General features: G+C 37.2%; 2 long non-coding RNA genes across 2 annotated transcripts; one reads left to right on the forward strand and one right to left on the reverse strand.

The window, feature by feature from the left end:
* Nucleotides 1–8,779, forward strand: LOC106952354 (uncharacterized). The gene is made up of 3 exons (XR_001425969.1): nt 1–267; nt 7,992–7,997; nt 8,768–8,779. It is a non-coding gene; the product is annotated as an uncharacterized LOC106952354 (long non-coding RNA).
* On the reverse strand, nt 2,745–24,514 carry LOC106952353 (uncharacterized). The gene is made up of 4 exons (XR_001425968.1): nt 24,504–24,514; nt 24,277–24,281; nt 13,638–13,643; nt 2,745–3,208 (listed from the first exon to the last, which is right to left on the reverse strand). It is a non-coding gene; the product is annotated as an uncharacterized LOC106952353 (long non-coding RNA).
* Between the last annotated feature and the right edge of the window lie 776 nt (nt 24,515–25,290).

Consider the following 25,290-nt stretch of genomic DNA (forward strand, 5'->3'; position numbering starts at 1 on the left):
AATTATTTTATTTTTTATAGAAATTGAGGATAGGAGGAATCAATTAAAATCAAATCTGGTATGAAAAGAAATCTTGTAAGTCATATCATCCAGCCTTATTCAGTATATTGAATTATACGACTAACTGCATATTACTTAATATTCAAATTTCTTTGCACTTAAAAGTGGTGCATTTTAATATCTCACTTGAATTCCTGATCTACATGCAAATACTTGATATAATGTAAACACTGAGAAAAGGGGGGGGAAAGGTTTGTGAAATGTAGAGTATTACAAAAGAGATTTCATTTTACTGTAGGTACAAACAGGATATCAAAATGAACAGGAGTTACTCAGACATCAGACTTGTTGCAAACTAAGTGTTCATATTTAGCTACACAATGTAATCAAAAACTAATAAACCGTAAGCTCTTTTTGAGAGTTTTGCTTGAAAATAAATTGACAATATCACAGAGAATTAAATATTTAAGTGAAACAGTTCTGGTATCAAAATTAAAGAAACTGCAAAAAATGTTTTAGAGGTGTAACAACACTGAAGTTACTCAGTAAGAGTAAACTGAAATATTTACTACTTAGAAAATGCATGTTAAAATCTGAATATTCTTTTGAAAGTACTAGCAGGCGCAGCACAGGGTTTGTAATTCTTTCACTCTGTCAAAAGTAAGATACATCCCAAATCTTCCGTTTTTGTTTTGAAGGTTTCCTAAAGACACGATGTGAGGAAGAAGTGGGACATATCTTTAAAGAGAGACGGATTCACTGCACAGCATGGATGAATCTCACATTGGATTTTGGACTCAATCTCAGCTGCTGAATCTCTGAAGCTAGAACTCGTCGGCTGAAAAACATATACATATATCTCTATATATGTATGTATATACATACATATAAACATGTATCCAATATATATTATTCAGTATTAATCATTTATTTGTGTCATTATTAATCATTATTTGTGTTTGTATAGTTATATAAATATGTATTGATATGACTAATTTATTAAATAAATTATGAACGGCTGTGTGCTTTGTAACATGCTCTTCATACATTGATATCAGAATATTCCATTCCTATTCTATTGTTATAGCCACTAAGCATATTTAAATATGATGAACTATGTATTAAAACATACCTAAAAAATACAATTGTTTATAAATGTAGCTTTGATAGATGTTTGAATAAGGTTTCCAGTAACAAAAAAGCGTGTTATGATCGATTAAATTCGCTGATACGTCATTGTGCCTGCTAAACACATAACGCTGAGTGGAGTGGTGGACCGCTCCAAGATATGGCCGCCCTAAATCTCATTAGCGACAATAGGCGAGAGCGGTCCATGAGGCGTCTATTCTTATATTATGTCTATGTATCCACCTTATTCCTAGCCCCCATGAGGCTTAGCGTGATTTATGGGTGCGACTTCCGCTGCAACCAGGAACCGCCTTTGTTTACATGTTATCAACTCACTAACCGGTTTTCCACAGAGGGTTTTAGGCTATAAAATATGTGGGAACTCCAGCTATCACAGTTTAAATGTGGCAATATTGTTTTATCGCTGCCTACAGCTATTGTGGGGAGGGATGGTGACTTGAAGAAATGGCCGCAAATAACGAGAAGGACCTCGCTGCAGCAAACAGAAAGGGGCGGGGACGGACCGCTGACAGTCTCATACCTTATTTGGAAATGGGACCATTGCACTCCAGAAGTGAAGGGGACGCTATTTCCTATTTTATCCGCGGTCTCCCGTTTTAATTTTCTTTTGAAATCTGTGATATAGCTTCATCTTTAGGAAGGACTTCCTCTCTCAGCATGTATTTGAACTTCTCTCTTTTATTTACTTCAGCACAGCTCTGTTTTTAACAATTTCCGTTGCTTTCTGTGTACTTCTAAATCTGCTCCTTTTTCGCATCTTTTCGGGCCTGCTACTGCCTCTAGTGGAGTGGGGGTGGTAGCACAACTAATATAAATACATTACTAAATCAGAATACCAAAGTCTTTATTATTTATTATTAATTCTCGCATAACTGGAACCGCAAAAGATAAAGTCCCTCACAAAACACCATACCTTTAATTTTCTTAAGGAAGTAGAGCGAATTAAATGACATAAACAAGACCTGAAAGTGGTTCCAGTTTCATTCGTTGGCCAACCTGTTGAAACTATGGCACATTTTAAATACCTTGGATCATTCCTGGACAGTCAGCTCAATTTTGCTGAAAACACTGGCTACATTTTTAAGAAACTTCACTCTATCTTTTAAGAAGACCCAGTGATCTTGGGGTTACCTATCAAGTGCAACTTGTGCAAAACCTAAAGTTAGTTAGAGGTAACATTAGCTAACATTACCTCTAGTTAAGTCATGTTGACATTTTAACAATCAGTTAAAATGTTAAAACTTAAAAATTTAACTTAAGTTTTAAGTCATCTCAAGTTTTAACTGTTGAGGGCTTTAGCTTTTCATCTCCTCAGCTGGTTTGGTAACATGAGCTGCAGACTAACAGACAATCTTTTAAGAATACTTGGAAAAATAGTAGGTAAATAGTGATGAAACCAATAACAACTCTGTCTAAACTGTTTAGAACATCCATCCTTTTTGAGCTCATGAAGGCGTTATTGTGTTCCTCTGGTAAATATACAACATCTATTAGAAGTCATTCACTAACAGTGCAATAATTATTATTAGCCAAATTAAATGATAACATTTACCTGTAGTGTTTACCTAAGTGTTTACTTGATGCACAAATTGCTGATATTATTATTCTATTAATTAGTTTTATTTTATTGTTTTAGAGTCAAAGAAAAATTTCCACCTTGGAAGACTAAATAGTTTAATCATATTTTTTCCTATATATAGGACTCTACCAACAAAACAAAAATGTGGATTATTGCTTGTTTAACAATCCTGGTTATTCGTCTGTGAACCTAATTAATTTGTTTGTTATTGACTTTTGCTCAATTAAATTTCTTATGTATATTTTGTATATGGTATTTTTATTGTTGTTGATAATGTTGTTTTTCATGTCTTATTTATTTTCTTCCTCTTATAAGTGATGGAGATATATAGATGTTATTTATAATGTATAAAGGTGTTGTTTATGTCACCTAATTAGCTCTACATCCTGAAGAAAAATATAGTATTTTAGAAGACAATTTATCTTTCACGTTGCCAGAAATGGCGAAATTAATAGTAAATAATAAAGATTTTGTGGTATTCTCATTTAGTGACATACTTATATTAGTTGTGTTACCACCCCCACGCCACTAGAGGCAGTAGCAGGCCTGAAAAGATGCGACTAAGAAGCAGATTTAGATGTACACAGAAAGCTACGGAATTTGTTAAAAGTTGTGAGCTGCGCTGAAGTGAAAAGAGACGCTGAAATACATGCTGAGAGTGAAACTCCTTCCTACAGATGAAGCTACATCACAGATTTCAAAAGAAAATTTAAACAGGAGAACGCTGATAATATAGGAAATAGCGCCCCCTTCACTTCCGGAGTGCAATGGTCCCATTTCCAAATAAGGTAAGAGACTGACAGCGGTCCGTCCCCGCCCCTTTCTGCTTGCTGCAGCGAGGTGTACTTGCAAATAAACTGCACTAGCATATCTAGCTACTTCACTGACTCAGTTGCTTTGGATGCAGATGCGGGTTTTTCTCCACTGGCTTGCAGTGTTGTAGTACTCGAGAACGGTCTTGGTCTCGAGACCGGTCTCGACCGCATTTGGTCTCGGTCTTGTCTCGGTCTCGGACGCTGAGGACTCAGCATTTTATTTCAAGACCAGTCGAGACCTCAACTGTGAAATAAGCGTAGAGCATACTGTCCAGTTTATTTGTTAACATCTTTGTTTTCACTGGATTCAAAACGCACCGATTAAAATCCAAGCGTGTTTCTTCCAGTACCCCGCGCTACGTGGCACAAAAAAATTAAGTTTTACCTATCACAATTGCTTCTCAAATTGATCTGAAAGATCCCCATTCCCATAAAACCCCTAAATATTAAATACCTAGAGCTGAAATAAATTTAATCAGTAAAGATCCATCCAGAAGAATCGGATCGTTCCTGAATGTCATATCAATGCAGACTTTGGTCACAGCGTTGTCCCATATTTGCGACACCTCAGTCAACACCTCCACACAATAATTCAGTGCATGAGTGACAACTTATTTTCATCGCAGATGCAACATGTGTGTCTCAGTCAGTACAGCTAGCTTTGCTAGCATCATGTCCACAGATCTTACCTTTCTTTAAGCTTTCCTTCCAAGTGATGCTAAAAGTTGGACGAAGTCCCCACCGTCTGTGAAAGCGAAGCTCTGCTTATTTTACATGCCACCATATCTTATGATTTATGCAGCGCTATTATATAACTGACGATTAGACAGACATCTTCTCCCGCTCAGAGGAAACCACTGCGCATGTCTGGAGCTCCGCGTGCGAGTAAAGGTGGAGGCGATGGGTGACAACAGGCACTAAGTCACGTTATTGCTTGGATTTTACGGCGCCACCTTAAGTCCCTGAACTTCACATTTTAACGGAAAAAAGAGCAATGCGACTTGGATGTAACGAGTAACGCGACACTTTTGTAGAAATGTAGAGAAGTAGAAAGTACAGATACTTACTGTAAAATGTAGTGGAGTAAAAGTAGAAAGTATCCATTATTGAATCTACTTAAGTAAAGTACATATACACGAAAATTGTACTTAAGTACAGTAACGAAGTACTTGTACTTCGTTACTTCCCACCACTGGTTTTGGGCATACATTTTATGACCCATTGTCAAACAGTTATGCTCTTGAATTCTTGTCAGTTGTTTAATTGTCAGTTAGCAAAGCCTTCTGATTTCCAGTTGGTTTGCCTTTGAATTTTTTTGAGTTCTGCGTCTTTTGAAGTCATTACAAGTCCCTGTGATCACAGAGCATGTTACATGAGATAATTTGCTTTTATTTGATAACAAGGAGCGTAAACTTGGGACAGATGAATGTTTTGCATTGGAACAGCAATATCATTTTGCCTGCCGTTAGTCTGTCACTTAAAATGAGGTCAAAGCTAAGTCTAACATCTGCAATTAAAAACTTCTCCTTCTAAATCTGTAAAGATGTCAAAGGAAGCCTGAACACCTGATACTTCACTACTTACTAAAAATGTAATTAATTACTCTTTAATGTATTATACGTTTTTTTTTTCAGTTCTAGTTTATGTTCAGCCAGCCGTTTTTTAAATAATCTCCTTTCTCCATATGAAGAGGCTACTGGTCTCCAGGGTTTGATTCGCTTTAAATCTTCCCCAATTTTCTTTCTGCTTGTTTGCTGCCTATTATAATTCATTTTTACAAAACTTTACTTCACTGTTAGGTGATTAGAAATGCTTTGCAAGCTAATGTAAATTTATCTATAAGCAGTAGAGGTCAGCTTTGGTGTTGGCTGCTCTGAGATAGGCCTTTGCTTTAGTTTGATGGACTAACTAATCTGCATTTAAACTAAACAAAAATGTCAAGATGGTTTTAACTAAACTGAAAGAATAGCCTAAGAATTACTTGAATGATCTGAGAATTACTTGAAAGGATAAAAAAATATATTTCTGTGCATATGTTGGAGCTAACATATGCACAGAAATGCATATTAGCTCCAACATATGTTAACATATGCTTACATATGCATATGGACTAACATATGACTAATATGTTGGATTAGTCTGTTAAAACTAATAGACTAATAGTTTATAAAAGATGAAAATAAAATTAGCGGTGGTGTCCAACATCTTTATACAATATGGTCAATTTACCTTTGCCATCATTCTGCATCCAATGATAGATTTGATGCACCATGTCCCATTTTAAAAACATTTTAGTTGTTTAGTTATTAGCCTATATTTAGTTCAGACAAAGGGGAAGAAAAACACAATATTCTAATGCAAATGTTTAGCTGTGAAAAAGTGCAGTAAAGTTTTATCCACTGAGAAAAGGTTGGCAAGCACCCAAATTTCCAAATTTCAATTCAAATAGGTAAGATTTTAGATTATTGACGTAAAAAAAATTCTGAAGAGGAAGGTGCTTTTTGCATTCAGCCCTTACTTACCCAATGGATTCCTATAGGAATTGGTCTACTCAATTTTTCTAAAGGTATCAGAGTAAAGTGAGTTGATTAAAAATGAATAGACCTCATCTTAGATTTTTGTTGGTAAAAATCTTTAAAAATTTATCAGTTCAGTTCAGCTTCACAACCACTCACTATGTTGGTCCATCTCAGAAAATCACAGAATTTATTAAAAGTTTACGTTTTAATACTTTTGCTGGGAACTGTACCCGATGTGGAGATTGTCAAGCTTTAGCTTGACAGTTGAACAATCCCTCATTGATGTTCAATTGTTAAAGTCTTTAGAATGTCCTTCAGTGGAGTCGACAGCTGACACGATCAGAGGTAGATGATACATTTTATTCTATACCTCTTGTTGCCTCACAGTGCAACTTATTTTATTCATTTTCATTATTTATTTTTTTTATTTGCAAGTTTTCTGTTGAATTTGTATGTTCTCGCTGTGGTCAAAGCAAACCCTGCAAGAATTTTCCAAAACACTGCATTCATAAACTCAGAGGTTGTAACAGAGCTGCTGTGGAATGACCCTCAGATGTATAGATTCATATACTGTACTCCTTGCTGCCTCTATAAAACAGATTTTTTAACTTTTTTATCATTAACAGTGATAAAACTTTGCTCTGAATCAAGCTGCATACTGTGGTGTTCAAGTCGCAGATATGGATTTTGATTGCATAATTTTATGCAAATATTTTTTATCCCTTTAAATGACCTTTTAGGCCTTGTTTGGACAGTCAGCCTTGACTTTTGTGAAATTGCGGTCAGGTCTGTTACGCAGATGTCACAACAATATTACTGCTCAGATGCAATTCAAGTCATGCATAATAATCCTGTTAGCCACGCTGACCTCCTGGCTAAAGTTCCTCTCTCACGACTGGAAAACATGTTAATTTTCAGGCTATTTCTACCTTAGCCGGGCAGAAAATGGTCTTCTACACAAAACAAATGCTGTATTGATTGAACAGCTTGCAAGATTTGGTGGACCAAAACTGACATAACAAGAAATAAAAGCATAAATATATATTTATTTTTTTCTTGTCCTTACACATGAGTTTCCATCAAGAAATGTATATATTTTCTTTTTCATTTCCCCTAAACGTGTTTTTGTCAAGAAAAGTAAATATTTTGTTTTGTCTTTTCCCTCGTCCTTTTGTTATTGCCTCCTCTCCCTTTTTTACTTTTCCGTGTGCATTTTTATGTTAATGAGGAGCTGCCTTTTATGTCCAGCTCCTCTGCTATTGGTCAATAGAGCTTTGGAACCAACGTCACTGCGTCGGATGTTGTGGGGCATTTACGTCTCGCGCAGTCGCTCGGTGCCATCTTTCAAGGCCACAGACCAAAACAAATTTTATCCTGGTGATTTTATTGTGTTACCGACTGCAATGAAGTTAGTTTTGAATTGGATATTGGATATTCCAATATCCGCCGAGCAAGCAGCGATTAGCTCAAGATCGATCTGATTTATGAACACTAATTTCGGCCAGCCGTTCTCTAGCTCCCTCCTCAGCGCTCGAAGGTTCACTTAGGGACTGTCAACAAATTTCTGAACCAAACACTCCTGTCAAACAAATGTTAATAAATGCCTTGCCTTGTGATCAACTGGCAAAAAAATGGTAATTCATGCTTTTACATGAGACACACTACCCTCTATTAAAATGTCAAGTCATATTCAATATTTTAAATAATTTTAAGATTAAATAATATGTTTTCTTCAATAGCTTCCATATTGTGTGCCACATTGACTAGAAATCAGTGTGTAATTGTACTAAAGTGTATATACATATATACACTATTCCATTTTAACACATTTTTTATTTTTGTTACCTATTTTTTTAGTTTAAATTTAGTATTTCTCTTCAAATAATAGTAATAAACTTTATTTAGAAAGGAACGATGTACAACTCAAAGATAAATGTCACCATTTAATGCGTTGTACCAGATTATACCATGAACTTATTCACATCTGCAACCTTAAAGATTATATAAATGGATATACATTACAATAATGAAATGCAACAGAAAATATAGCACTACAAGTTCATTTCTAATCACAATACACAAGCATAAGTACAGACTTAATCACTGGCACACACATACGCACGCACGCACGCGCACACACACACACACACACACAGACAGTCATACAGTTAATTATTACATATTACGCAATAGTTTATATTCATCTAGCTAACAAAACAAATCCAACTAAATGATTTTGTACAAATGGAGCTAAAGTTGCACCAACAAGAATCTGATTGTAGAAGCAAATTCAAAATAGCTAAACACTGCAATTAATTATAATTAACTAAACATCAAGAGAAGTATACAGTGATGGTGCTGATGATTAGATTGTATGGTGGAACTGTACAATCTGACCATAATAATTGTATTTTCACAGCACAAACCAACTACATAATGCACTTCATAATGTATGAAGTTATCTACAGTATAGTCATCTCCCTGCTTGGTTTAAAGGACAGCGCAGGGAAAAGAGTCTAATCTAATTTGAAGTTGACAGCCTGTCAGTGTGTTGTGTTTATGTGCCTGGTATTCCCAGTTGGTATTACTATAACATGCAAGCTGGCAGATTGAGAGTTTATGCAAATGAAGCACTTTAACCAGAGTCCCTGGCCTTCACCAGACTCGCTTCTAAATGCAGCGCTGCAAAGTTAACTTGTTGCAAGTTTACTGTGGGTCCCCTGTTTTTCCATTAATTATAATCCTGTCAGCGACGTCCCAAATTTCAGAAGTGAGGGATACTCCCGTTGCTGGGTACCTTAACAGCATCACCGTGGCTGCTTCGGCGAGGCTGAGGGAAGTGTGGGGCGGATTTGCTCCTCTACACTGGCAGGCAAGGCTTACATTATGCTAATGTAACGACCAAAAAAAACATTAGGGTGGAAAAGAGAAAGAGAGAGGGTCAGAAAAGAACTGAAAAAAAAACTGTGAGGAAGAGAGGGAAGGAGCCATGGTGTGAAAGCGACTGAGAGAAGTCACATAGTCTACACATGCGGGGGCAAACATGTTGTCATCTCTTGCATTTAAATGCTCCCCACTCACTCTTCTCCACACGTCATTTAAACTGGGTCAGAAAAGTGGTGGGAAACCAATTCAAATGCATTTGTAGAGACTTAAACCCTCTGAGTAAAACAAAGTCACATTTCAAAGCTAATATCTACGTAGACATAGTCTCATTCTTATCAAACTTTCTAATTCAACATTTGTTTGCTCCTTTTTACATTCACTTTGACCTTTTCTAGAATGTTCCCAAGCTGCTGGTGAAGCCACACAGACTTTGAATTTACTAATGGCATCATGAGGCAACTTCAAGATGTTCATCAATAACCATCAATCAATCAAATTTTATTTCCATAGCACATTTCAGCAGCAAAAAGTGCTTTACATCATTAAACACCAAAACACAGTTATTCAACATTGAATAAACAATCAAAAACATAAAATTTCCCGCCGAGTCAAAGTTCTGCCCTTCAAATTGGCAGGAAAAAAAAAACGTACCCCTTTTAAAACAACGGGGGGACTCCAACCTGCACCCCTTTTCAACAATGGGGGGGACTCCATCCCGCATCCCCTTTTAAAACAACGGGGGGACTCCAACCCGCACCCCTTTTTAACAATGGGGGAACTCCAACCCGCACCCTTTTTCAACAGCGGGGGGAACTCTAAACCCACACCCCTTTTCTCCCTAGTGCTTGAACCCGGGTTGAGATTCAAATCCCAATTGTTGTTTATGTTCCATCAGTAACTCTAAACAGGTGGGTTTTAAGTCGAGATTTAAAGGCACTCAGTGTTTCAGCTGTTTTACAGTTTTCTGGAAGTTTGTTCCAAATCTGTGGTGCATAGAAACTGAATGCTGCTTCTCCTGTTTGGTTCTGGTTCTGGGGATGCAAAGCAGAACCAGAACCAGAAGATCTGAGGGGTCTAGACGGTTGGTACAGCAATAACAGATCTTTAATGTATTGTGGTGCTAAACCGTTCATTGATTTATAAACTAACAGTATTTTAAAATCTATTCTTTGAGCTACAGGGAGCCAGTGTAAGGACTTTAACACTGGTGTTATGTGCTCTATCTTCCTGGTTTTAGTGAGAACACAAGCAGCAGCGTTCTGGTTCAGCTGCAGCTGTTTGATTGATTTATTAGTCAGACCTGTGAAGACGCTGCTGCAGGAATCAATACGGCTAAAGATAAACGCATGGATGAGTTTCTCTAGATGGTGCTGAGACATCAGTCCTCCAATCCTGGAGATGTTCTTCAGGTGATAGAAGGCCGACTTTGTGACTGTCTTAATATGTCTCTGAAGGTTCAGGTCAGAGGTCATCACTACTCCCAGGTTTCGGGCTGATTGCTGGTTTTCAGTTGTAATAACTGAAGCTGTGCATTGATTCTAGTTCACACCTCTTTAGGTTCAAAGATAATAACTTCAATTTTGTTTCTGTTCAGCTGGAGAAAGTTTTGCCACATCCACACATTGATCTGTTCTAAGCATCTGTTCAGTGATTGGATGGGGTCAAAGGTCACCTGGTGACATCGTGATGTAGAGCTGTGCATCATCCGCATAGTTATGGTAGCTAATCCTATTTCCTGCTATAACCTGAGCCAGTGGGAGCATATAAATATTGAAAAGAAGGCGTCCTAGGATTGAACCTTGGGGTACCCCACATGTGACCTTTGACCTCTCTGAGAAGTTTCCGATTGAAACAAAGAAATCCCTGTTCTTTATGTAGGATTCAAACCAGTTGAGCACTGGACCAGAGAGTCCGACCCAACTCTCCAGTCGATTCAGTAAGATGGCGTGGACAACAGTGTCGAAAGCTGCACTGAGGTCCAACAGTACCAGCACTGTGGTTCTCCCACTGTCTGTATTTATATGGATGTCATTGAACACTTTGACTAGGCCAGTCTCTGTGCTGTGGTGAGATCAGAAACCAGACTGGAAGGAGTCAAAGCGGTTGGTTATCGTTAGGAAGTTATTTAATTGTTTAAACTGCTTTTTCAATAACTTTGCTGATGAATCAGAGGTCAGAGGTCGGCCTGTAATTCTGCAGCAGTGATTTGTCCAGATTGTTCTTTTTTATCAGTGGTTTGATAACTGCTGTTTTCAAAGCCTGGGGGAAAACACCTCAAGAGAGCGATGAGTTTACTATTTGGATCAGATCATTAGCAACAACAGGCAGAACCTTCAAACCTGGTGAAGGAATGAATTTCAAACTACGATAGAGAAGAAATTCTTCACACAACATGGAATGATCACTGGCACACTTATTATTAAGTCTAATTAATTATAGCTAAAATAGTCCAACTTTACAGCTGAATTATCCAATAAATACCATCTTTCTCTAACTTCTGACATGCAGGGCAGCTACTGATGGAAAAGACAAAAGGAATATATGTATGTATTAAATTAAATGATAAATAAATGATCAAATTAATGAAAGAAATAAAACAGAATGAAATGGAATAGTGAAAAGTAACTTCAATTAACTTAAACTAATTAAACATGACGAAAAAAAGGATTAGCATGAAACCCAAATGCATATAAAAACACAGTCTATCTATCACCTGTGGTGTGATGGATGAGGTGGAGGAAACAACATTGGAGTTACTAGGACTGCATAAAATCAAAGTGAAAGTGTCTAAGACAAAAGGAATGAAAAAGAAAAGAGAGAGAGAGAAAAAAGAGAAGAAAGCCAAATTCAAAGCTGTATCCTGAATCCAAACATCTCAAACACATGGACGCTTTAAACCAGCACAGCAACAAAACATCATGAGAATATCCCAGCATATCAGCAAATTTTAAGCAAAAAGTATCTAAATTTAAAATATTACTAAACGTGCCTTAAACATATAAAACAAAGATGACTAAGTTTTCTTATTTACCTAGATGGACCTTAATTGATGGTTTATTTCCTGAGTGTGAGATGATTGGTTTACTCAGGCTTGAGATAATGTCTGGGATTGTGATGGACCGAGTTAAAAACAGGAGGAGCCACAGGATATTAATTAGAAAAATAGGGTTTTTTATTTTAACCCAAAGATTATAAATGACAAAAGATAAACTGAGCTCATAAAAGAGGTCAAAGAAACAAAACTGAACTCAGGCAAAAATGTAAACAAACTGCCTGCACAAACAAACATAACTGACCTAACAAAGAAATGACACACAGGGGTTTATATACTGGCTGATCAGACCAATTAAGACACAATAGGGGTAACTAAACAGAATACAATTACAAATAACACAAAAACAACTAACAGTACAGCTAAGTTTGACTAAAGACCCCAAAAATGAAAATCAAATATATTAAAGTTTAAATACTAATATTTACTGTTGAAGAAGATTTTAAGTTATAATATTTCTTAAGAAACTCTTTGGTTCGATCTCCTTCGATCCTGGGTTCCCCAGCGGGCCGAGTGTAGCTACACAAAAACAACAATGAGTGCAGATGTCACAGAATTGCAGTTTAATCCAATAGAAGACAACACATAAAATTACAACAGAAACTGCAGAGCAACAGAGTCATACATTCATTTACCTGAGACAAAGAGGATAGAAAAAAAGGCAAAGACGCGTCGTTGGAGAGTGCTGATGCAAAAAAGCAAAATAAGGCAGCAATCTGATTTGTTACTCCTGTGTACAAACTTTTATAGTAAAGGCGTGTTTTTCCTCTTTAATATATTCAAATAAGGCGTACCTCTGCTTGACCAACTGGAAGCTATCTTGGACCCTCTAAAAGTTAGAACCTCCTTACAATTTGCTTCCAAGATCAAAAGCTATTTTGTCCCCTTTGTTTAACAAAAGGAGAGGAGAGCTTGTCCTGAACTCCTGCGGTTTTAAGGCCATCTGGGCAAAGAGAAACAGAGAAAGATATTTCACAGATAGCTGTGAAATCTGGAATCTCTCCCGCTTTTTCCCACTCAGATACCTCAGGAACAAACTTAAATTCTGTAATTAGTTCCAGCAAAGGATATATCTACAAACCTCATTTTGTTCTTCTGCATTCAGCACCTCAAAAGAATGAGTCCTGGCATAAACCAAAAGTAATACATAAAATCAACAAAACAGAATGGGATAAAAATTCCCTTTTCTAACCTAACAAATATAATATTCAAACCTGAGTATAAAAATTAACACAATCATTTCCCAAAACCCTTTCACCATAAACCTGAGCAATTTTCTAATACTAAACAAAATATTTTCACTCACACACTTTTCCATTTGATTCCAATATAGTAGCAAATAATACAATTTCAAAATACATTCATCGCTGACTAAATTAGTAATTCTAAAACTACATTTAAACTATTTTGTCAGAGCATGCTAATAATAACTAAGAAAAATGTCTTACAAATTAAATGTTAGTGGTTTTAAACATTCTATGTTGTATTCAGTTTTACACTGTCCCAGATGTTAGTTTTGGAAGACTTTTTGATCTTCCGTGAACTGAGCAAACTTCTCTCTCCCACGCTCATCCAAGTGATACTGCCTTCCTGCAGATGCTAATTTTATGGCCTCCTGTCCTCTCTGATAACACAACAGGAGCCTCAGTGAGAGTTCCCTTTTAATCTCTATTTTCCTTCCCATAAGTTGAATACTTACCCAGCAATAGTTTTAGTTTTAAATCATTACACAAACCTGTTCTAAATTAAGAAGTTTGTTCAAAAAAAGATTAAACTATATTAAAAAATTAAATAATCATTTTTTCTCAACATTACTTAAATACAAAACTTATCTAAATAAAAAAACTACAAATTTTCCCTGCCAGCAGGAACTAGTGGTGCAGTCCAATCAGCATTTAAGCCTGCTGAGCCCTGGCCCTCATCTTTTGTCTGGCCACTCCAAGGCAGGTAAGTACCGGCAAAACAAACAAAAGGTCAGTCTCAAGCAAACAAATTTAACTTAAAGTTGATATAAATACACATGTTAACTAAATATGTGCGCTAACAAAAAGAACAAATGTATCCAAATCAACTAATAAATGTTTTACTGAAACTAAAGTGTTTGTGTGAAAAAAAAGCTTGTGAAAACTAAATTGTGCATAAAAGAGTTACCGACTTCTGTCTTCAGAGTGTGGCCATGGATTTGGCCATCACAGGGATAATGATGAACATGTTGAGACAGGCAGACAATCACAGCGCTATGTTTTACCCAATCTGTGAAAAAGATCAAAGCTGAGCTTCAACTCAAAATATTCTTGGATGGCTATTTTCTTATTCTTCTTTTCAATTATGGCAGATTGCAAACAACTTTAAGGTGCTGCCACCTACTGTACATAAGTGTGTAGAAGCATTAACTGACATCCATTAAATTATGTTTTTTAATTTTGTATCACAAACATAAATAAGTAATACTTTTGATAGATATGTTTGCAGCTCCCTAAAGTATATAAGTTTAGAAGTTGTTTAAAATTTTCAACAACTGCACTAAACCCAGAAAATTTTCCAGTTCTAAAGCCAAACGTTGAATAATCCAGTAAGCAATGTCTCAGGTTTCCCACTGAGATCTACGCCTTCCATTTTGTTAAAGTCATTGTGTTTTCTTCATTTGTAGGTGTGCTTAGTTAATGTCATGTTTTGCACAGTTTTCCTGCTAAACTCTTCCAGATCTGTCAGGTTGCTGGGGGATAAGCNACTCACTTTTCTAATAAAAGGATGTCGACCAATAGAGGTTAGGTGAAATTTGTATTCATCAAATTCACGTTGTCGTCCCCTCTCAACTCCTCTAGACTAGCAGCAGCAGCAATTATCAAACACCTGGTGAAACTGCATGGCAGCAACTGTTTATCATATAAACTACATCTCAGTCCAATGCTCCCAGGAATGGCGGTAAATGGCATAACGGAAGAGCATTTTTGTGATGGCATGGTGAAGGTGGGGAGTCAGAGAGAGCAGGAGGTCTTTAAAGAGACAGAGGTCCAATTTCAATCCGCCAATTTGCGAAGTTAAATTTCCTTTAAGTAATGTTAAATATACACAGCAAATTATATGACAACTAAAGGTAAGTTAGTTACTGTGTAATGACATTATGTGTCTATAAAATATATAATACCACCCTCTTTAAATTGGAAAACTCAACCTGATATGGAACACATTATGATCAAACTGATCACCAACCAATCTTGCAGCACAATTGGATAATACGTAACACTGTCGCTATTACGTATTATCCACAAGTTGTCGCTTCTAGTGTCTCAGCGATGGCGAGCGTTCAGTTAAATTATGCGCAGCACCAAAACACATTCAAAGGCTAATCACAGTTTGTGTCAGCGACGGTGAGTTTAAATGTTCAGGTGTGATGGTGACACCTGAACGTTTAAAGGAAAGAAGGAACAAATGACCTTGCCTTGCTTCAACCTAAATGACGCCTCTGCACAAATGTAGACGATTGATTGCCGCCTTCTATTTCACGTGCGAAAGCATGTGAGGTAAGTCGTGCAAATTCGGTGCGCATGAAAGTGCGCGTGCAGGACTGTGTGCGGCGCTCGGCCTGACAACCTTGGCCTCTTGCAGCTAATGAGGCCTGGCCACCGACGTCCCACGGCTCAATCCAAGCACAGCGTGAACACCATTCATTTGCCCTGGCACAAACTGTCTATTTTCATCATTAGTCTCCGTGTTGCATTTCTCATTTGAGCCATTAAAAGCACTATTTTAATGTGCTTTTAATGCACATTAATGCAATGGACAAGAATGAACTTGTCCATTGAAATTCGTCCGTATTTCCAGACTATTTTTTTTTTAAGTTGTAGTGCTTTGACGGAAACGCTGCGACCAAGATAGTCTTTAAAGAGGTTAGAAGTTTCCAGAATGACTCTCTGCACTATGTGTGTGAGTGTGTGTTTGAAAGCGGCGTACCTTTCCGTCAAATATAAATAAGCAAAGAAGTTCACGCTCGCAAAGCAATTTTAATCACAAGGGGGGAAAAAAATAAATAAAATGGTGAGAAAGTCTTGTAATGTGACCCTGTTTCTCATTGGCAGAAGCCTGCCTCGTATGAAACAAACAAGACGGTAGGTTGCGTATTATCGTGTGATATGTAAAAGGGAGGTGGGTGGTTCACCCCAGGGGAGCTCTCTGCCTGCCTTTATGTGTTTCTGTGTTTACTTTCTGCAAGTTGTAATTGGAGGAATGACTCACTCTGGAGTTCTCTTGGGACCAAATTATTAATTTATAACCCCTTTCCTGCCAGACTAAAGTTTTAGAAGAAAAACAGTGGCAAACAGACAAGAAAAGAAGCGACTTTAGGCCATCTCCGTTGTATGTTTTTAAAAAGCCACACGCCTTCTTTCAGACTAAGTGAATAGTGGCCTAAAATAGCAACTCGGCATAGTCATATGGTAATAGTTTCTATACTTTTGGCAGCTTGCTTATCTCCAGCTTAGATTCCACAGCTGTGTGTCGATGCGAGTGTTGGAGTCAAGAGGGTAGCAGTTGGCAGCCCACACTTGCTTGTGACTCAGTCGAATCGCTCACAATTGGCACGCCGTGTCATTTGACGTAGAAGAAGAAGAAGAAGAAGAAGAAGAAGAAGAAGAAGAGAGCAAGATCACATTGAAGCTAATGATAGAGGGCAAAGGCAAGAATGAACAGTCCCCCAAAAATCTGACGGCTGAAGCTGCCGACAGATCGATGCAGTGGCAGGTGTTTTGTCAATGGCACCAAGCTGGAAATCATGTTGAGATACAGCTTAGACAGCAAAGTGATTTCACCTGCCATCATGAGGCACCGCAGTCTGCCCGGTGCTGCTTTTATCAAGCTAAAACACCACTTGTCATGGTCACAATAATACGGTGGTGATGGTTAAAAGAAACCCACACTTCATCACTGTCTGAAAAGGTAATGAACCTTTTTTTTTTTTTTTCCCCTTTTAAACGTAACTCCGTTTTTTTTCTTTTTTTTTTTAATTCAACAAACTTTAGTGTGACATGGACTAAAACTGAAAAGCTAGAAAGATGTTCATGCCGTGCGGCTGATAACCCACAGAAGCAGCGTGCTTTTAAAACATCTTCAAAGGAAATCTGTTTTGAATGCTTAAGAGAGAGTGGAAAAACTGCTTTCAGTCAGAAGAACATAAGGCTAAAGCCACAAAGTAGGTGAAGTGGGTCAGACGGGCTGCGCTGTCTATTCATTCCAAGCCAAACTAAAAATAAAATAAATAAAAAATAAATAAGAAATGTGCAAAAAAGCCAAAGACAAACTGACATGTGAGAAATGCAGGATGACAGCAGCAGCTCAGTTCCAGGTTTAAAAAGTTAGAGGTTTAAGTTTGCGCTCAGAAGTTTTTATCCATCGCTGGGAAGAAAAGGTCAAACTGAAACGTGTTAAAAGAAAAAGCAGAAAGGACATTTAAAAACAATTTTGGTTTTAATTTTAATTTCACCTTGCACTGAAACTAAATTTCTGAAAGTTTTAGATGACATAAAACTGGCATGAATCTACAACTTTTCCGATTGACATACTGCGGTTGATACAGATGATCGTAACAGTGATGGCAATTATTTGTTACTTAACGTCATATCAGTGTCCCTCCAATATGACCACTTTTTCATAAATGGGTAAATATTATGTTTTTCAGATTAAAGTTGCTTTTTCAGTCACTGTGCGTTACTGTTTGTGGTCATTTTCCCTCGTTAAAATACATATTTGCTGTCTTCTTGCATTGCGGTGACAGAACAGATGAATCGTGTTTCCAGCATTCACCTTCAATACTATTAATAAAGTATTGGCCTGTCATTTTTAGGAAGTTGGAAGTTTGTCCTCAGCTGCAGAATGGAACTAATAATGTAATTTGAAATCTAACTAAGTTACTTTTGAAATCAAGTAATAAGTAAAGAAAATAAACTACTTTGCACAGGATTAATCAGTAAAGTAACTGTGGTCATGACATAAAGATTGACAAGCTATAAAATGGGTTGGGATTGTCTGGTGCTACACACAACTGTACAACACAGCAAACTAAAGATGGAGTCTTTCATGTCGCTTTTCTTGTGCTACCTTCATATAATATCTACAAACTCCCCCCTCCCTCACTCAGATTTGAAAGGATTACAACATCTCTTACCGTGTTAAAGATCAATCTCAGTGATCTCGGCTAGACTAGGGTGAAGACAACAGAGCTTTGAACGAAATGGTTACGTACTCCAATTTTCTCCTTAAATTCCGCAAAACGTCTGCCTCTAAATCAACCAGTCGCCATCTTAAAAAACAGACTCAGAACGAATGTTTTCTGTCAAAACCAGAAAACAGATGAAAGGGGTAGGAGCTTTTCTTTTACAGTAGGACCTTGTAACAGATCACACCGTTTTGTTAAGAAAAATCACCCTTTTACAGCCTTACCTACCCCTAAGCGGCCTTATACGTTCAATGTAGAGAGTAAATATAACACCTATTAACTTAGAAATTAGAAACCACCTTTGGTTGACAAATACTGACATGTATTAATGTCTATAAAAACATGTTTGAATGATAATGGACTCAAAGCAATAAAAAGGGAAGTCTTCTAAAAGGCAGATGGAGAATCATTCGAAAACGTCCTTGTTTGTGGGGACTGAATCCTCCAGAATGCTCCGGTGGGACACTTTTAAATGACCGTTAAGTGTGAATTTAAAAGCCCACCCTATCTGTTATATTTTTATACTCTGCGCCACAGTTGCAGCCTCCGTGACAAAAAGATAGATGGTAATTTGCGTGTTGCTATCTTTGGTGGAACACAGGCTCTGCCCACCTATCAGTAGCCGGATTTGGAGACCTGAACTGGGGATTACAGCTGTGAAAAAGGTGGGTGTGGTGGGTCTCAGATGAGTTTGACCTGCTTTTTATGAGAATATTGTGTAATGCCTGAAGAAATATGTCCCAGACACCTCGGTTGCTTTTTAAAGATGAGCAATGAACCCAAGCTAAACCTTCGAGATGACTTTGTTCAGTAAGAGAGAGAATATATATTTATTCAGATCTTAACAGAAAGAGAGATTACAGGATGGGTCCTTTTTATTATTTATTTTTCTTTTTTGCTGAGCTTAGGACTCGACGCACATCATACGGACAATAGATAAACAATAACCAGCACAATAGAAATAAAGCCTCCCATTCTGACCGACTTTTAGTTGTTTTCTGGTAAAATGTGTCACTGTCAGAGGTTTGTCCCTTCTCTTTTGGAACAGCGTTGTTGACTCATGTCCTTATTCTTAGCTCGCTGCATCAGATGTCCTGTTTGTATAGTTTGGCTGGTTCACCATCTATTTCAGTCCTCGTGCATGGACAAACGTGCTGTTAGTGGGAAGACAGATAAGGGTGAAGGGAAAACTGGGAATAAGAGAGTAAAATGTTGTATAGTCACATTTCGAAACCTCAGTGTGGCTTTAGAGGATTCTCACATTTTGCAAGTATTATTGTAGCATTCATTTGAAAAAAGAAAAGTCATAGTTTCACCAATTACTTACTTTTGTATTTTGAACTAAATATTTATGTTCCGAATTAAATATTTGCGTTTTTATTCAAAACAGGATCATTACAAGGAAATAATTATGTGAAGTTAGTTAAAAAAAATGTAAATGGTAAATGTGAAGCTACTAAAAAAAAAAAAAAAAACCTTGAAACAAAGCTAACCGGGGTGATCTAGTATAGATACAATAACAATAATTTTAAACTCTGTGAAAAATCTTGGCCAGGTTTTCTCAGTATGTATAAGTCAAGCCAAATCTACTCCATTGATTTAAAGCCCTTCTTCTCCAAAGTGAAGGATCTGCTGTGATCTGTATTTTGCTCCACTTTCTGTGACTTTGTAAATGTATCTAATGCCCAAAGCCAGTGGAAAATACCCTAATTTATAACCAAGATTTGCATAATCAGAGTCAAGCCTTGTGACTCAATATTTACTGAAAATCAATGTCCCTTTGTGAGTGAGAGCCTGAGGTGTTCAAACCTAATTAAAACAAATGGATCTGCGTAGTATCTGCAAGCTAGTCATAGATAACATCTGTGTTTAGGGACCTGCATGTAATTTAACTTTACCACTTTGTTTATTTTAAAACCTTAATGCCGTCCACTCGCGTAAAAACCTTCGTATCTTATCGCTCATTTTGCATTTCTTTATACACCTTTTCTCAGTTGACTAGTAAATACATTAACAAAATGATGCAGACAGCATTAAAGAGCCGCCACTGTGGCACCTTTGAATTTGAATGTGTCAACACCTCAGAAGTTTTCTCAAAGCATCAATCTATCAGCAATATGACACAAAGTGAAGAAATTGTTTATCTTAAGTTTAAGACATGTCCTATTCTTCTGTTGATTTATTGTTAAAGATCTATTGCATGAACAGAAATAGTTGCATTTCAATCCTTTTCTCCACGAGCAAACCCTTTACTTAGACTGAGCCACAAATCAAGCTGGTTATCTTAGATGGACAACGCAATATGAAGTCTTTTTCTTTTTTTAAAAAATATCTTTTTCTTTTTTAAAATATGAAAGCTTCTGTATTTTTCTAACCCGACATATGGACATGTAATAACAATTTTAAAAATACAGAGGAATGAAAGTAATATAAGGAATCAATAAAAACTGGAGAAAATACCTTTTTGAGATTTTCTCAAAAATGTAACAAAAACTACAACTGACACTGCGGAAAACATGAACTCTCTCCCACATTTATCATCACTTAAGTTGGCTAAAATCACACACGCGCCTTTCTTTTCGGGTGTATGTGACCAGAATAAAACTACTCAGGATTTTGAAGGAAGTTTTCAATCTCAGCTATAAAATCTGATGTCCAACAAGCTCAGGTTTGGCCACCCAAGCAAAATGAGAATTCAAATGCTAATTCTCCAAAAATCCTAACTTGTCTCTATAGGATCTACAGCAGAATCTTGCCACTGTCCTGAAAATGCTTGGAAGGTGTGTAAGGAGGGAAAACAGAGAGAATGGAAACAATCACCAGGAAATCTTGATTAATGCTCTTTTGACAGATGAGTCTAACAATGAAAATTTTGGACACTACAATAGAGGAGATGATTGCCATAAAGTAAGTGGTCCATTCCAGGAAAAGAACCTGGGAATGTCATGAAGTGGGAAAGCTTTGCAGCAGATGGATAATTCATCAAAGTGCACCACAAGTTGTGTCAAAAAATGTAAGTCTGTGTCCTGAGTCGTCGTTTTGGGTCATGAGAATGACCCAAAGCACCCAAGTAAATCCATCAAGGATAAGAATTCAGAAATGGAAAGTCCTGGACTGGGTGAATGTCCAGAACCTGATCTTACTGAGATGCTGTGATGAAACTTGAAACATGCATGAAACGGCTCACACACGTCACAGCTGAAAGCGAGGAGGTGGACAAACTTTACTTTCCTCAAACTGATTTTATAGAAATGGCTAAAAGGAGGATTAGGTCAGGATGTCCAAAGTTTTCCTCACCTTCCTGTTTGTTGTTTATTTTATGAGTAAAACAAAGTTAATATGTTATGTTTAACAGGTCTTTTTCATTTCTCCCCCACCCTTTTTAATCTGTAAATATCATACGCCATAATCCCAATTTGTAAAAAAAGTGTTTTTATAGAATTAAACTGTTTTTACCTTGCTAACCTCGGGATTTTCATGTGCAACAACTTCTCCGTTCTCATCCACAAAGGCACATAATTCACAGACAAACAGCATATAATCAGTGCTTGCAGCTTCCTGTGGAGGGGAAAGGCAGAGTCTAAATGATGATCTTTATATTGTGGTTCACTGAAAGCCTGTGGTCTGAGTAACGTCAGTATACGTTGCTATTTTGTGTGTTCATGCTATGTGTCAGAGTGTACCCAGCCATTACTGTGTGCCTATTGTGCAAGGCTGTCAAGCTACCATGAATACCACTGGGGCTGCAATTGCAGGGCGGGAGGAGCGACCACGTGCCTCATTGCTGTAATGCACAACAGCGTATATTTTCATCTGTGCTGTGATAACAGTGTTTTGCACTCTTAAATTTTCTCACGGGCAACAACAGCGGAGGGCGCTGTGGAAAGCGGCCACATTGTGTGCGAAATTATTTAACTGCGCACTTTGAGAGCTCATGAGTGACTGCTAATGCTGCTGTTGCCATGGAAGATTCTAACAGATAATCCATAATCCCTGTGATGGCCGTGAAGCTCCAGCTGGAATATTGCTATGATTTCTAAGTAACTTCCCACTTATATTGGCTTCAGATTTTCTCTTTTTTTTTCATTTCTTTACTCTTTTTGTTAACTACCTGTACCAGAGACCCCTGTAGCGATATGCTAATAGCAGCTTCTCCCCTGAGTCTATTGGCTTCATTAAAGAATGCCTTCCTGCTGGGCTCTGAGCAGGCGCATCGTCGTCTCTTTCTCTGCAACCTGTCACATGATGTTACACCACTGCGCTTTCAGCTGTCAGCCTACACATACCTGTTTGCCCTCTGAGGACCCTCACATTTATTTACTCCTTTTTGAAGACTGTGTGGGTGTGTTTGTTTGTGTGTGTTATAAAAACTCAGTGGGGACAGCATAGTTTTTATTTTTTTGTTTGTTTTGGTTTAAAGTATGCATTTAGGAGTCCGGGTTTGAAGCAGGTATTGTCATTAATTATTAGGGAGTTTTAGACTTTCATTTTACTGAGAGTGAAGAAAACCGAAGCCTCCCACACAAACACAACAGGACAAATTAACTTTTTTTTTTTCTTTTCCAACTGAATCACACTGTAAACTGTCTGCTTCTAGAAAACGCAACACTTGCAAACGCAGGAAAGAAATGAGAGCAACACAAGTGCTTTAAAGTTGCTTCGAGGTTTTAGGCCATCACTACATGATGTTCAGACATTTTGTAAATTGGAAAAATGCACCAATATCATTCAGTAAATTATTTATTACAATGCATTTACAATAAAAGTAGTTGGTAATTCTGCTGCTGGTCCATTATTGTAAATTTTGCTGTGGAGTTGACGCAGTGCATTTTAACTCAATTTATCTATTTAAATAACATAAGCTGAAAGTGTTTGCACCTGTGGGAAACAATGTCATTTGTCCATGTTGCTATGTAAAGCTATATTGAATGAGATTAAGTGTCCCAATCTGTCTTGTTGAGACTAAAGCTTCAGAACAGCAAGGGAGGAGTCATCTTTTTTTTATTTCGAGCAAATGTGTCAAAGATGGTAGTTTTTCATAAATTACCTCTGCAGACTCAAGTTCAGCATATTGAGTGGATTCATTGAGCTTGTTGTCAAATTAATGTGGAGTTTGTTTGGCTGAGAAACTTATCAATGATCACTTGTAAAAATGTAGACTTAATATCCACTATTACACATTTATCTTTGGAAATAGCACTAGTGGATATTCGAACTTTCTTTTGTCAGTTCAAGTTTGTTTGTATTGCATAGTTCAGTAACGAAGCAGTTCAAAGGGTTTTGCATAATAACATCACAGCAAAATAATCAAATATGAAACAAGCAACAAACACTGCATTTTGTCAGTAGATATGCATGCTTCACTTTTGAATTTTAATGTGTAAAAATGTTAAGCCGTGCTTCCTTTTCTTCCCCCTTTTCACAACTTTGAACAATTAATTTAAGTTTGGTTCATGGGTTGTGAATACTTCTGCATGACTCCTATAGATTATTATCCACAGTACATATATTTTAGCACAGTGTCTCATTTCTGCTAATCACAGTCCGGCTGTGCTTTACGTTAAAGTCATTCGCTGTTAAGGCTCCTCTCCTCCTTATTGCTCCCTCGATGTCCGCTCATGTTATCTGTTTTATCTCATCTCTCACGACGTCTCGTTCAGCAGAACACGCCTTTCTCCATCCGGCCGTGTCTTTCTGGATCTCTCAGTCATGTCGTCGCTACCCTTTTCATTTCCTACCTTTATTTCTCTGCCATTTACTCTCCTCATCCTCCATTTACTCACCATCCCTTCACGTTCATCCCATCCGTCTCAGCTGGCTGGCAAAGCTGCTGACGTCTGCAGCAGAGAAGAAATGTTCTAAATCAAAACGATTTCTAATTAATTCCACGCGTGTGTCCAGATGAGCGAGCCAGGAGGATCATCAGACGTGTGCGCTCTGATAACTTCTCCACACAAGATGTGAAAATCATCTATCATATATGTTCTGTAAAATTCATTAAACAATTAAGGGAATTATCAAAGCTACATAGAGATATTGACTGACCATTCTTCTGGGATTTTGACCATTTCTGTGACAACTTTAGGAAGCTTCTTGGGAGCATTCAGGTGTGTGTTGACTCAAAGCCAGCAAGGAATGACACAGCAGTAGTTGCAGAAGGGGGATTTTGCTACTGCCAATTTTAGAAAAACTTCTAAACCTATCTCCAAGCAATCTGAAGTCTGTCGTGCAACAAAGTCTGCTGTAGACAATGTATAAAAGAGGGACAATTTCAGACAGATTGAGACAAAACATTCTTTCTTGTGGTGGATTTTCGCTGAACTTAACTAAGACGGGCTAAGAGACAAATGTGACTAGCTCAACAATATTTGTTATGCCTCAGTTAGCATAACAAATATTAAGGATGACTGCATTAGATCTTGAAATAAAGAGTTTTCTTTCAAAAACAATGTGACAGGACAGCTTAGAGTTCAGACTTGGCAACAATGGCCTCTGGATAAAAGAGACCAAACAATTACAATAACCACAGAAGTAGCTCTTCAGGGAGCAATCTTAAAAAAAAATAAAAAAAAAATAATCAATGAACATTTAGGCTAAAACGGTAGATATTTGGAGTAGATTTAAGATTTTTTAAACATGATTTTGCACATTGACAAAATATATGAATGTGCATCTGTTTTAGACTGATTGGTTCTAAAAGCTGACACTAAATAGAATGAGGTTGTCAGAGTTTCGCTTTAGGCTTTCTGAGATTTTTTTTTTTTTTGCATGTTGACTGCAATGAAGGCATGTCTATTTTGATTATTTTTAAAGCTTTGTGGTTTTATTTATGTACAAACTTCTTCCCTGGGTAAAATAAATAGATATTTTTTTTCAGTTGAACTATTCAAAACACAGATAAACTCTGGAGTTTTTCCAACGATCCGAACAAAAATAAATCCCAAACGACTCAGATGTGATAACACTGCTCAAAAAGAAGCAACATGCAGGACAAAGCAAGCTTAACTACTGCTTTTATTTTTATTTTTTTTTTCATAAAATCTGGAAACCATCCCTGGTTTGGCTCTGGTTTGGATACT

This window comes from Poecilia latipinna, unplaced genomic scaffold (genome assembly GCF_001443285.1).
Source record: "Poecilia latipinna isolate Pla-1442-1.1 unplaced genomic scaffold, P_latipinna-1.0 Scaffold509, whole genome shotgun sequence".
Lineage (NCBI taxonomy): Eukaryota > Metazoa > Chordata > Actinopteri > Cyprinodontiformes > Poeciliidae > Poecilia > Poecilia latipinna.